Here is a 12,075-nt window from a genome sequence, read left to right as displayed (position 1 = left end):
GGCTTGCTCTAGGCTTGGTATAGGCGTTTGCAGTCCTTCCCCATCCAGCTTTTTCACATTAATTCATTCATTTTGTTGTTAATAGGTGGTGTGCACAGCACTGGCGGTAGAGCTGGTGCTTTCCTGATACATGCAGATACCTGGTTTTAGTTCCGACTTAAAATGACCCACACCAAAATCTCTGCCTCAAAAAGCCACGAAAAAAAGCCTTATGATGATATTTCTCTAAGTAAATGTGTAAGCAGATTTAAAAAATGGATCTGAGGCTCCTAAGTCATTTCAAGAAAATTTATTTCTTCAAAACTCACTTTTCCTTCAGCGGGGCAGAGGTGGGAGATACTTTCTAGATCAGGAAGATTAATTTTTTCATTAAACAATGTGGTGTGTTGACCCTGGCTGGATGCCAAGTGCCCACCAAAGCTGCTTTATCAGTCCCCCTCCTCAGGGGACAGAGGAGAGAAAAATATAGCAAAAGGCTCGTGGGTCAAGATAAGGACAGGGAGAGATCACTCAGCAATTACCGTCACGGGCAAAACAGGCTTGACTTGGGGAAAATAATTTAATTTATTACCAATCAAGTCAGAGTAGGATAATGAGAAATAATATCAAATCTTAAAACACCTTCCCCCCACCCCTCCCTTCTTCCTGGGCTCAACTTCATTCCCAATTTCCACTACCTCCTCACCCCACCAAGCAGCACAGGAGGAATGGGGGGTGCGGTCAGTTCATCACACATTGTCTCTGCTGCTCCGTCCCCCTCAGGGGGAGGGCTCCTCACACGCTTCCCCTGCTCCAGTGTGGGGTCCCTCCCACAGCAGATAGCCCTCCATGAACTTCTCCAATGTGAGTCCTTCCCACGGGCTACAGGTCTTCATGAACTGCTCCAGCGTGGGTCCCTTCCATGGGGTGCAGTCCTTCAGGAACAGACTGCCCCAGTGTGGGACACCCACGGGGTCACAAGTCCTGCCAGCAAACCTGCTCCAGTGTGGGCTTCTCTTTCCATGGGGCCACAGGTCCTGTCAGGAACCTGCTCCAGCACGGGCTTTCCACGGGGTCACAGCCTCCTTCAGGCACATCCACTTACTCCACTGTGGTGTCCTCCATAGGTTGCAGGCAGATATCTGCTCCACCGTTAACCTCCATGGGCTGCAGGGGGCCAGCCTGCCTCACCAGAGTCTTCACCACAGGCTGCAGGGGAATCTCTGCTCTGGTGGCTGGAGCACCTCCTCCCCCTCCTTCTTCACTGACCTTGGTGTCTGCAGAGCCGTTTCTCTCACATATTCTCGCTCCTCTCTCCCTGCTGCTGTTGCGCAGCAACTTATCCTCCCTCTTAAATATGTATCGCTGAGGTGCTACCACTGTTGCTGATTTCTGTTTTCGAGCCAGTTGGCATTGGCTCTATTGGACATAGGGGCAGCTTCTAGCAGCTTCTCACATAAGCTACCCTTGTAGCCCGCCCACTACCAAAACCTTGCCACGCAAACCCAATACGAACAAGTTACTTCTGTCATCATTAGTCCTCAGAGTGAGCGCACCTATTAAGTTGATTCAAGGCTGTTCACAATTTACTCTTTCTCTGAGATTTCATTTCAGGTAATCTTTCTGCTGACAGCACTGTATCCAGCAGTAGCCCCAAAGGCTATTCACATCATTCTTTAAAGATCAGCGCATACATGCTGCCGTAACAGACCTATAGAACCACTATCTCCTTCCTTTTCAATAGAAGGAAGAAAAGGCCAAGCTCTACTCAAAGTCTCAAATCACTTCCTGACAGATTTAGGGCCAAGAAGCAGGATTCACCCTCTCCCACTCTTCAGAGAAAAAGGAGAAACTGGGGCCAAGCAGCAACTGCAGACCCTCTCCTGCTCCCCTGCTGCAGGCAGCTGTGGCTGGACACCCAGCCCAAAGCGTGTGACAGGGCTTTGTCTCTAATATTGATACAGCAAATATGTGACAAATTAGCCTCCACTAATGACAGAATGAGGCTATTCCCACTTATGAGTCACCTGTTTTTTTTTCATATATGTTCCTCACGTGTTTATTTTCTTGTATTAGAGGAATAACAGCATACCCGCTGGCCAGAGAGCTAAGTGCCTCAAAATAGCACTGAAACGGGTCTGGCTTGCTCAGAGCCTGCTGCTTCTTCAGTTCAGCCCAGATCCTTTTGACAAGCTGGAGAACATTGGCTTGTGTCTAGGAGTATAAAAAGTGGTTGTTTCACACCAAGTTCAGTATCTGGATTCAGACTGCGAGGGCACAGTGGGCTGAGGGCAGTAGGAACAGCACTTTATCTTTCCTGCTTTCAGCTGTTTCTTCCCATAAATATTTTCCTCGCTCAGCTCCTGAGAAGAAATTAAATACTGCAGGGACCAGCTGGCATTCTCCCACTCCTCCACGGACACAGCCACTAGACAAGCAATTTCATGCGCCCACGCAGGGACTGAAGGAGGCTGTACAGGGGCTCTGCCGTGGCTTGGCCTTCTCAGCATCTCTGAAAGTCATCTTACCTTCGATGCCTGCTCAGTCCCAGGACAACTTTCTAGGACACAGAATAACTGTAGCAGAAGCCCAGGATGTCTGTCTAGACCTGACCCAGGTTTGTCCTGTCTTTAGTCCTTGCTCAGCCCCATGGAAAACTCCTTTGACCGAGGGATGCTCTTGTCCCGTGTTTGGATGCCTGGAAGGCTGTCAGCAGCTGCAGGATTCCCATGTACTGGGATTCCTGCACATCAATTTTGCTAACTGGGCCCTGGGTTGGCGATGAATTATGACCCTTGTGTGTCAGGTTTTTTTCTAGGTGAGAAGAGAAAGAGAGGGGCAAGGAAAATATCCTGACTGGTGGGTATTTTTTGCTGCTGTGGCTGAGTCCTTGTTAAGTATTGACTAAGGCGAGCAAGCTGGAGGATTTTAAAAGGATTTTCCATTCAAATCAGTACACAAAAGCTTTATTACCAGTCCCAATGCTGGAAAATCACATGTCAGGCACCATCAAAATCATGACAGTGGCTTAAATAATGAGTTTAAAAATAGATGTGTTAGCTTATTATTATTTGCTTTATGGTTTCTGAATCATTAGGTTAAACGGGCATCAAGTTCTTAGTGTTCCTCCATGCCAAAAGCTCTAAAAACTCACTCTAAAAATATTAATAAAACCCCTGAGCTCCTTGACTAGTCACATTCCTCTAGAATATGAATCTTCATGAAAAAAATGCAACACACACTGTCATAAGATCCCTGCTAAAACCATGAGAACTGCCAAATCCTTTCTTCTCCTCAAGGCTTTCAAATACATGTTTTATCTGCTCATTTCTGCCAGCAACAAATACAATCAGTGACTAAGCAGCACAAAGGCCAGGTTTACTTTTAGAAGAAAGTAACACTTCCAGTTATTTAGGTGTTGGCAGAGAGCCCAAAGATGCTGCTGATAACCCTGCTATCAACAAACTTCCAAGGTACCATATTGCCTGTATGCTGCTTAGGATCCTTCTTTCTAATAGACCCAATGGATCGTGACCCGGAGGTCCCTATACTGATACTGGATGAGCTGTCTCCAAACCCAGAAGCAGCGCAGCCCCTCATCGGTACAGCTCTCACATTTTAGGGACCCATACCAATGTGCCCCAAGGGTCTGCCTGAGGGGGATTGCTCGCCCTCGGCTGTATCACACTGTGCAAACCCTTGGCGTTGCAGGGTGGAGGCTGTGCTGTGCGTGCACCCCTCTAGCCATATTCAAAGGATGATTAACGAGAACAATGTTGGTTTTGGGCAGGGTCCAGCCAGTTACAGCAACCACAGGGATTTATCGAGCGCCATCAGCAGCCTGTGCAGAACCTGCTGCTCCCAGATCCCTACTGAAGGGCAGTGATCCTGGTCGAGAGGCGAGGACCCAGGATGGCAGCCTGCGGCCAGCTGCCTGCATCTGGTCAGAGCAGGACACCCGATGCCTTCACTGACAAAGCAATGCCCAGGGATGCTGCCTAGCCACCAGTGGCCAAGCACCCTCCTTTATGCCACTCCTAGCCGGAGGTGACACATCAGCACAGCACCTTCTAGCACCATTTTAAGGCATCAGGTCAGTATTTAATCAGACCAAGGGGCATTTGCTTCTACTCTCCATCACTCCTTATATCCTTGAGCTATTCATATATGAGTACTCACAGTCACCCCTGGAAACCATCGTTTCCTGTAAGATTTGACAAAAGTCCCATACAGACACACTATAGCGGCAGGGAGGGAAGGGGGAAGAAGGCTGTGGATGAGGACAGAAAGGAGGCACAGAGACACATGGATGGTGGACACCAAGCAGTGACTTTGTTTCCTACTTATGCAGGTGAGTCTACCTGAAGCATTTCTGTCTGTAAAGCCCAGCGGGCTGAATAAGACTCAGGAAAGCCTAAAGTAACCAGGTACGTCAGCAAAGGGAAAACATGGTGGTGGCAGTGGCAAATACCTCAAAAGGAAAGAGTGAAAGCAGATTTCAGCTTGCTGTCAGACATGCTCCAGTGCAGACATGGAGCTCTGTCTCACACGTGCCTATAGACACCGATGCAGACGTTGTGAATCCTGGACCCACGTGGTGGCTGGCTGCTGCCTTGCATCTGGCCCGCTCCTGAAGAACTGGAGCCCTCTAGCTTAAATTGGGATTTTAGCCCATACCTCCTACTGGGCTGCAGTTGGGTCACCCTGTCCTTTGGCCATGTCGCCTCCTCGCAGGCTGGTTGTATCCCGTGCAGAGTCCCTCGGGCAGCAAGCAGCCTCCCTGCCACCACCCTTCCTGGCAGAGCAGCTCTGGGGAAGGATGGCCTGGCGTTTTCTGTAGCAGTGGTGCAGTCCCCAGCAGATGTCAGGCTCACACCTCAGTCTTGGGAAATTTCAGGGCTCAGACTGAACAACCAGGCTCATGGTTAACTCATACTAACCCAACTCTTCTGCAAAGTGTGGAAATACTAGTGCATCCAGATGTGGTAGGCACTTGCTCCTCCTTCATGCCACCCAACACTGGTGCTCAGGTGCTCATCTATTTTTAAGCTAGCCCTCTTAGCTATTTAAAACAGAAGAGAGTCAGAAAGCAGGTTACCTTTCAAATCTAGGTCCCCTGATCTGAGCTAAACCATGCACCCTTTGCTGGCTACCTGAGGCTTGCACGGGCAGAGATCAGAGACCGGGCTTGGTAAATGCTGGGCTCGTGTGGAGACTTCAACGGGTGCAGACAGCTGGTGCAGCTAAAGGAAGGACCCCGGGGAGCTTAGAGATACGAGAAGGACTCAGAGAACTGCTAGGGGATGTGAACACTGGAAAATAAGAAATGCTGAGAGAGCCAGCTGGGGGAGGCTAATAAAGGCTGCCTGTCAGGGGAACTATCTGACAGGCAGACAGCCAGAGGAGGGGAAAAACCAGCTCACTCGAGTCCACAGACCCATAACTGGGTTATGGAGCTATGTAATTCACTTAAGCTCTAAAACTGTCCTGCCTCCCTCCCCCAACCTTTACTCTCCTCTCCTGTACCTCTAATATTCAGAAATGTTTCCTCGAAGCTTCGCAGGAAGTCTTGACAGCGGTTCAATTTGATTAGCGCTAGCTGCAGTATTCCCAGAGGATCTCGGGAAATTCAGAGAAGCATACCCCCCCCCAGAAACCTGCAGGGTATTGACGAGTTCATACAGAGTCTGCAGCACAGGAGAGACCTGCTCTGTAAGAGGGGCACGCACACCAGCGGAGAGATAGGGGTGGGGTTTTTTTAACCTGCATTAGGAATTATATGTGGACACTTAATGCAGTTTATTCAAAACCAGCTGTCTTTTCCATTATGTGTCATTTACCCTGAGAGAGATTGGAGAAGTGCAAGACGCAAAAGGCCTCTTAGATCATCTAGCCCATCACCCCACAAATGAAGAATTAATCCCATTAAGGGCCACCGTTGGCTTTGGTGGATTCAAGATTTGGTCCTAATTGCACAAACACAAAGCCATTACAAGACTGCAGTCTGACAAAGGAGCTTTCTTTTTTATAGGATATATAATTTCTTTAATTAAAGGGGCTTATCTGCATGCTAATAATTAGAAAAATATTGTCCACCTCTGTTCTCATTTCATTCTTATATCCTGGTGCGCTGGATATAAGTAGGAGGTGAGAATGTGCAAACAGGCATATGTACTATGAGATCAACAATGCACAGGCATATCAAAAAGACAGGTCCTTGCCCATGAGGGGATTATAATCTAATTTATTATATGGATTGTAGCAGCGCATTACAAGCAAAAAAAAAGTTCATTTCATAGGATAAATCTGGAATGTAGTGCCAAACCCTGATCAAAAAGGGAGGGGTCCACACTGATTTTCACATGCTTTGGATCAGCAAACCACAATAGCTGAACACATTGTTGGCTATGTACACATTCTGTTTGCTCTCTAATTATTAATTTAGAAAGGACATTCAGTCAGGGAGGGGACTGGATGATAAATGTCCCTGAGAGCTGCCTGGAAAAAATTAACAAGAAGGGATTTATGGAACGAGAGGGACGGAGTCCAGAAGGTTATCTCCTACAGACAGGGTACAGTGGGAGACGGTAAGAGGGCAGTAGGAGGAAGAGGACAAGGCTGAATGCATTGACAGTGTCAAGGATGCAACTGGTGATGGACCATAGGGTGGGAAAATGTGCGAAGAAGCCCCTTAAGAGGAGGCCAAGAAGATAAATATGGAAGCAAAATGCAAAACTCAAAGAAGGAATGTGTAACTGGGGAATCAATCTACCACTGCTGTTTCTTCCTCCTCCTGCATATTACAGATGACAATTAAGGGCTCAAAATCTTTGCATACCAATTAAACCTATTATAAAATAATAGCAACAATAGCAAGAACAGCAACAAATTACCAAACTCAACTTGCATTTGCAAATTTTTCATAGATAAACACTTTGGTCATCTCCCCCAGTAAAACTGTGTCCTGCCATTGATCAATGCTAATGGCTTTCAATAAAGGCTAATTAAGTAATGCTGTAAGATTGGACAGAGCATAAGCCAAGTCCTGTGCATGCCCTAAAGCCAGTCTGAGGGGAGAAGAGAAAGGGATCTTACCCTTATGAAGCTACGGGGGATTATTTCACCTACTGCAATCTTTAACAAGACTATCAATCAGCCAGGAGGGATGTTTATCCCTGTCTCCCAATATGCCATACAGAGGCATTCATTCCCCAGACACGAGCAAATAATGAATTGTTCTTTGAACCAAGAGGAAGATGAGGCCCATCTAGTCACCACCTCAATCAAAATGGAAAGAACCAAGTCAGAAATATAACCCAAGGCAAGACAGGAGAGCAAATCAGATTAAATATATGTATAAATGTTTCTACATAATAAAAGGTGGGACTGGAACAAAAGAATAAACCATAACAAACCTAAAGGATATTCCAAGACATTTATCAGAGTTACTAATGGGAGAGACATATAAATTGTTACTGGCATCTTAACTTCTGCTGAACATCAGCCCAGTGAGTAAAGCAAGGAGTGTTAGCCAAGACCCCCACAAATCAGAGTTGTCTCTGCTGCCTCACACTACTTAAACTCTGAGAGATTAAAGGAGACCCTTGGCTTTCCTTAAAAAAAAAAAACACAACAAAATCATCTGTCCTTCATGGTTGCAGATAAAAGCTTGGCAACACAAAGCAATTGCACCCTAAAGGCAAGTGAAATGAACTCAAACCTCGTTATTTCAAAATACATTATTTGCTTAAACTCTCAGGACTGACCTCTGTGGGGACAATCTCCTGTTTTGTGAATGCTTAGGACTGAGAAAGAGGTGCTTAGAGGAGAGGAAAGGAAGACTTCTTTCTGCACGCCACAGACCAGGTGAGGAGGACAAGAAAAGATGGAGGTGACAGACATAAACACATTTGTCTTGTTAAACACAGGTGACTGTGATATTTACAATATCTTTAATATTTGTTTTGGCTCTTTTCCGTCTCTTCTACACAGCACTCTGCAACACCAAAAAGGGGGATTATACCCCCAGAAGATCTGTAATAGTTTGTACATATATGTGTGACATTGCATGTCTTGTCACTCTTCAGAGGCTTCTATACGCATCATACTCAATACCATACTAATTCTACAGCAACATTTGCAAAGATAGTACCTTGACTTTGCTGATGGTGAAATCTTTGAAACTTTCATTTACAGAGCACCATATGTAGAAGCAAAGGATGATATTTTTTAAGCAAAATTGTCCTGGAATGGATTTAAAGTGATGCAGCTATTGAGCCTTCTAATGCAAGCTGTCTTACTTCAGACTGCAAAGAATGGTGTCCATTAGTGGTATATTCCATATTACACTAGGAAAACATGCTTGAGACTCAGACTGAGTTATTTTACTGTTGAGTTCATTTTTGATACTGATGTCTACTTTTTAACAGTTCTTGTGCTAACATCTTCATGTATAAAAGATTGGTGGTTCTAATCCTGAAGTGTCAAGCTGATTTAAATAATCTTTATTTAAATAATTTATTTATTTAAATATTTAAATAATCTTTACTCAAATGTTAACAAATCTTGTTTATTCCAATATCCTTATGAACCGTGGTAGAACTATGCATGGGAGGTAAATAAAATGGTACACAGGCGTCAATGGAGGTGTGCACTTAGTAGGAATGCAGTTGTTGGTCCACGCAAGCTTAACACAGGGTCATTGAAATAACAGAAAAGATAGTCATGATAGTCTAAGGAAATCAGCAAGGCAAGCTGTTGAGAGAAGTAATATCTTTTGTTAGACCAGCTGATATGATTAGAAAAATGATAAAGCTTTCAGGCACACAAGCTCTTCTTCTTATCCTCCCTTCCTCTCCCCTCCAGTATATCAGTCAGTCTAATAAAAGATATTGCAACTCCTTACAAACCTTGCTTCATTTACAGACAGATGAACTTGTGATCAGGTGAGAAAATGCGACAAGCAGGACTGGCCATGCGTGCAAACTGGATCCTGAATTATTGAAAGGCAACCATGTGGCTGCCACCCGAGCAAACAGAGACAAACAATAAGAGAGGAAGTCAGAGGAGCAGTGTCTATGGCCATACGTCTTTTACCCCAAGTACCTATCTTTCATTTGTACCCATGTTTATTAGTGGCTTAATGAAACAGATTGCCTATATGCATAGTCTCATGAGCAGTGTCTCTGTGTATGGGCTCACTCCCCCTTACGTCCTGCTGTCTGTCATTCAACAGCTGAGGAAAACAAAACGGAGAGTCAGTCAGGATTTGGCCTCTGTTCCTACCCATATCTCTGGGTTAGACCTCAAGATGATGTAAACTGATGGAGACCCACTGAAATCACAGGGGTCTGCTGACTTAGGCCAGTAAAGGATCCAACTTGTTTACTTATCAGCCGTTTATATCTTACTGTCTTACATGATGAATTGTTCCTATACTGACAGTCAATAAAAGATGTATTTATGTAAATACAGAGAGAGAGAGTATGTTTTCCAAAGTTATGCCAGATGAGTTCATTTAGAAAGGATTGTTTTCTCCACAAAAACGTCAGTTGAAAGACAGACAGATAGATGTCATGTTTGTTTTGAAATATTGGGGCTTCAGTTTAATGAAAAGCCACAAAAGCGCACTTTTTTTTTTTTAACAATAAATGCAAACTTTTTATAAAAACAGAATTTCAGTTTGGCAACAAAGTTGTTGTTTCAGGTTCTGGTGGAAAGCATTCAGCCTGGAGAAGGTCTTGGATTCCCAAAGGCTTTTCTGCTGTGTGTTTTTTCCCTCCAAATGTGTCAGATCATCTAATAAAAGAGATTTTCCAGTCTAAAAACCTTGCCTCACTTACACCTTGAAACATTCGTTCCACTTCTACAACAGCTTATATCAGCTATTCGCTAATGGTGGTTTATTAACAGCAAGTGGGGTCTAACATTCATCATCTTCAGGTATGTGAGAATTACATATGTGTGTTGCAAATGCCTGAGAACATGCAAGACCAGCTTGTGTTCCTCCCCAAAAGGGAAACTGTGAATCAGTCACAATATACAGCTGCAACATAACAATAGCTATTGTTGTTTCATTTTCTGTGACAACTGGAACACAGACACTGAACAGCAGGACAATGGGGTTGTGTCAACATGCAGAAGGATTTCAGAGTACTTACAGATATGAGTCATCCTGGTCTGTTACTGAACACTGAACCTTTGGCGTTACAAGACTTTCTTGGTGGTTTGATTCTCTTTATTTTTGTCTTAATTACTTCACCCCATCATTTCAGATGGTGTGAAAGGAATGCGTTCAATGCTTGCAGAAAAAAACGGGATCTCTCAGGACCGTGGAGAATGGTCAAATTTCCCCAGGCTTTCTCATTTGACTTATTAATTCTTACTCCCTGCCATACATACACACAAATCCACACTTTAATAATAAAATCCTCTACAACCATTACAGATGAGAAAAATATTGTCAAGATACAGCAGGAGAAAAACCTTTGGGCTTTGTTATAGGTATATGCAATAGGGCAAGTATCTGCCCTGACTAATGCTTTCCAATGTATTTACAGTTTGACCTCTTCTATATATTCATTAATACTCTGTGCTACTGGTTAATCTGTAGTGCCCCTTTCTTTCCTGTTAGGCACTTTTCCATTACTGTCTTTAACAGAACATCTTGTGTCTCTCCTCATCATTAAAAGAAATATTCACCTCCTTTCCCTGGCCTTTTGGGACTTGGAGGAAAGTGTCACCCTACTTCTTTTCCCCATTGTTACTCTAGGTGCAGAGTCATCATCTCTAAATACAGTTTAAGATCACTGATTCTGTATTTGGTAACAATCTGGCAGAATTTGGCACACTACACAGGGGTGAGGTCATTTGGTAGAGCAGGGACTCTGTGGGGATCTGTGGCTGTCTTGTTTGTTATAAATCCATTCCTCCCAGGAACCCTTCTGCTGTTTTAGCTTTTAATCTAACAAATATTTTGAGTACCGTTCCTTTTCTGGAAAGATTATTTTCTCCATTGCCCTAAATACTCGTGCTACAGCCTCAGAATGATTTGTAGGGCTCATGAGTGGTACTGTGCTTTCATTCGGAAGCTGTGTGTCATTGCATGTTAGAGGGAGAACATCTAGCTCTTTGTGGGCTTAATGGTCGTGAGGAACGTTTGTGACATCAGTCGTTTTGCACTGGAGGTCCTTTCCCCTGTGTTGATAATGCATAGATTCTCCCTCTGACCCATTCACCTCGTATACTGCTCATCTGTCTTACCCAGCTAACAAACTCAAAGCACCTCCTGCCCTGATCGTGACCTTTTATATTTAAGTCATTACAGTCAGGCACTTGGAACACACTGGGGATATGGTGAAAGCTGATCATACAAGAAATACAGCAATCGTTCTGCAGCCAATGCTGTCTAGATCCCTATCCTGCTCTTGAGTCCTGCCACGAGAAGTATTGAACTGGACTAATGCACAGCAGAAAGTAAATGTGTATTGAAGAACTGCTCAAGTTTTATCTAGCCACATATTAAGTGATCTTGAATTTGGGGCAGAGATGGGTGAGGGAAGAAAACAAAGCAGCAAATGATCTGTCTGACAGGGCTTTGGAATCGAGCCCTAACAGTCAAATCTCCATGCTTATGTATGCGTGTTGTGGAGTGAGAGGGGTATGCACAAAGGGAGGGGAAGCCAGGCTAGGGGAATATATCTGTATGAGCTAATCTGTTTCTTGCTTTCCTCCTCCCCTCCCCATCTCCCTTTTTCTGCCTGTCTCTCCTGGGAGATGACTCACACCTGCTCTGCCCTGATACTACCATTTCCCATCAGAAGCACACAGTCACTCTGATGTCACCCAAGCTGTTCTGTGTTAGATCCCTGCACTGCTTACATCTGCTCTTTGGTGTGCAGGATTCAAATGCTGTGATAGAAAGTGTGCCCGTAACTCACCACAGACTCATGAAATCCAGCCACCTGCCCATGACATGCTGGTGTCTTGATGGCATCATGGGCTTCAGCCTACTGGGAACACCATTTTAAAGCAGGTCATTGAATGTTCTTTTTTTCAGAGAGATGGTCGTTATGAGAACCTAGGCAAAATATTCAC

Source organism: Leptosomus discolor, chromosome 1, assembly GCF_034619465.1.
Source record: "Leptosomus discolor isolate bLepDis1 chromosome 1, bLepDis1.hap2, whole genome shotgun sequence".
Taxonomy (NCBI): Eukaryota; Metazoa; Chordata; class Aves; order Leptosomiformes; family Leptosomidae; genus Leptosomus; species Leptosomus discolor.
The sequence above is the reverse complement of the archived record's forward strand: the minus strand, read 5'-3'. Positions refer to the sequence as shown.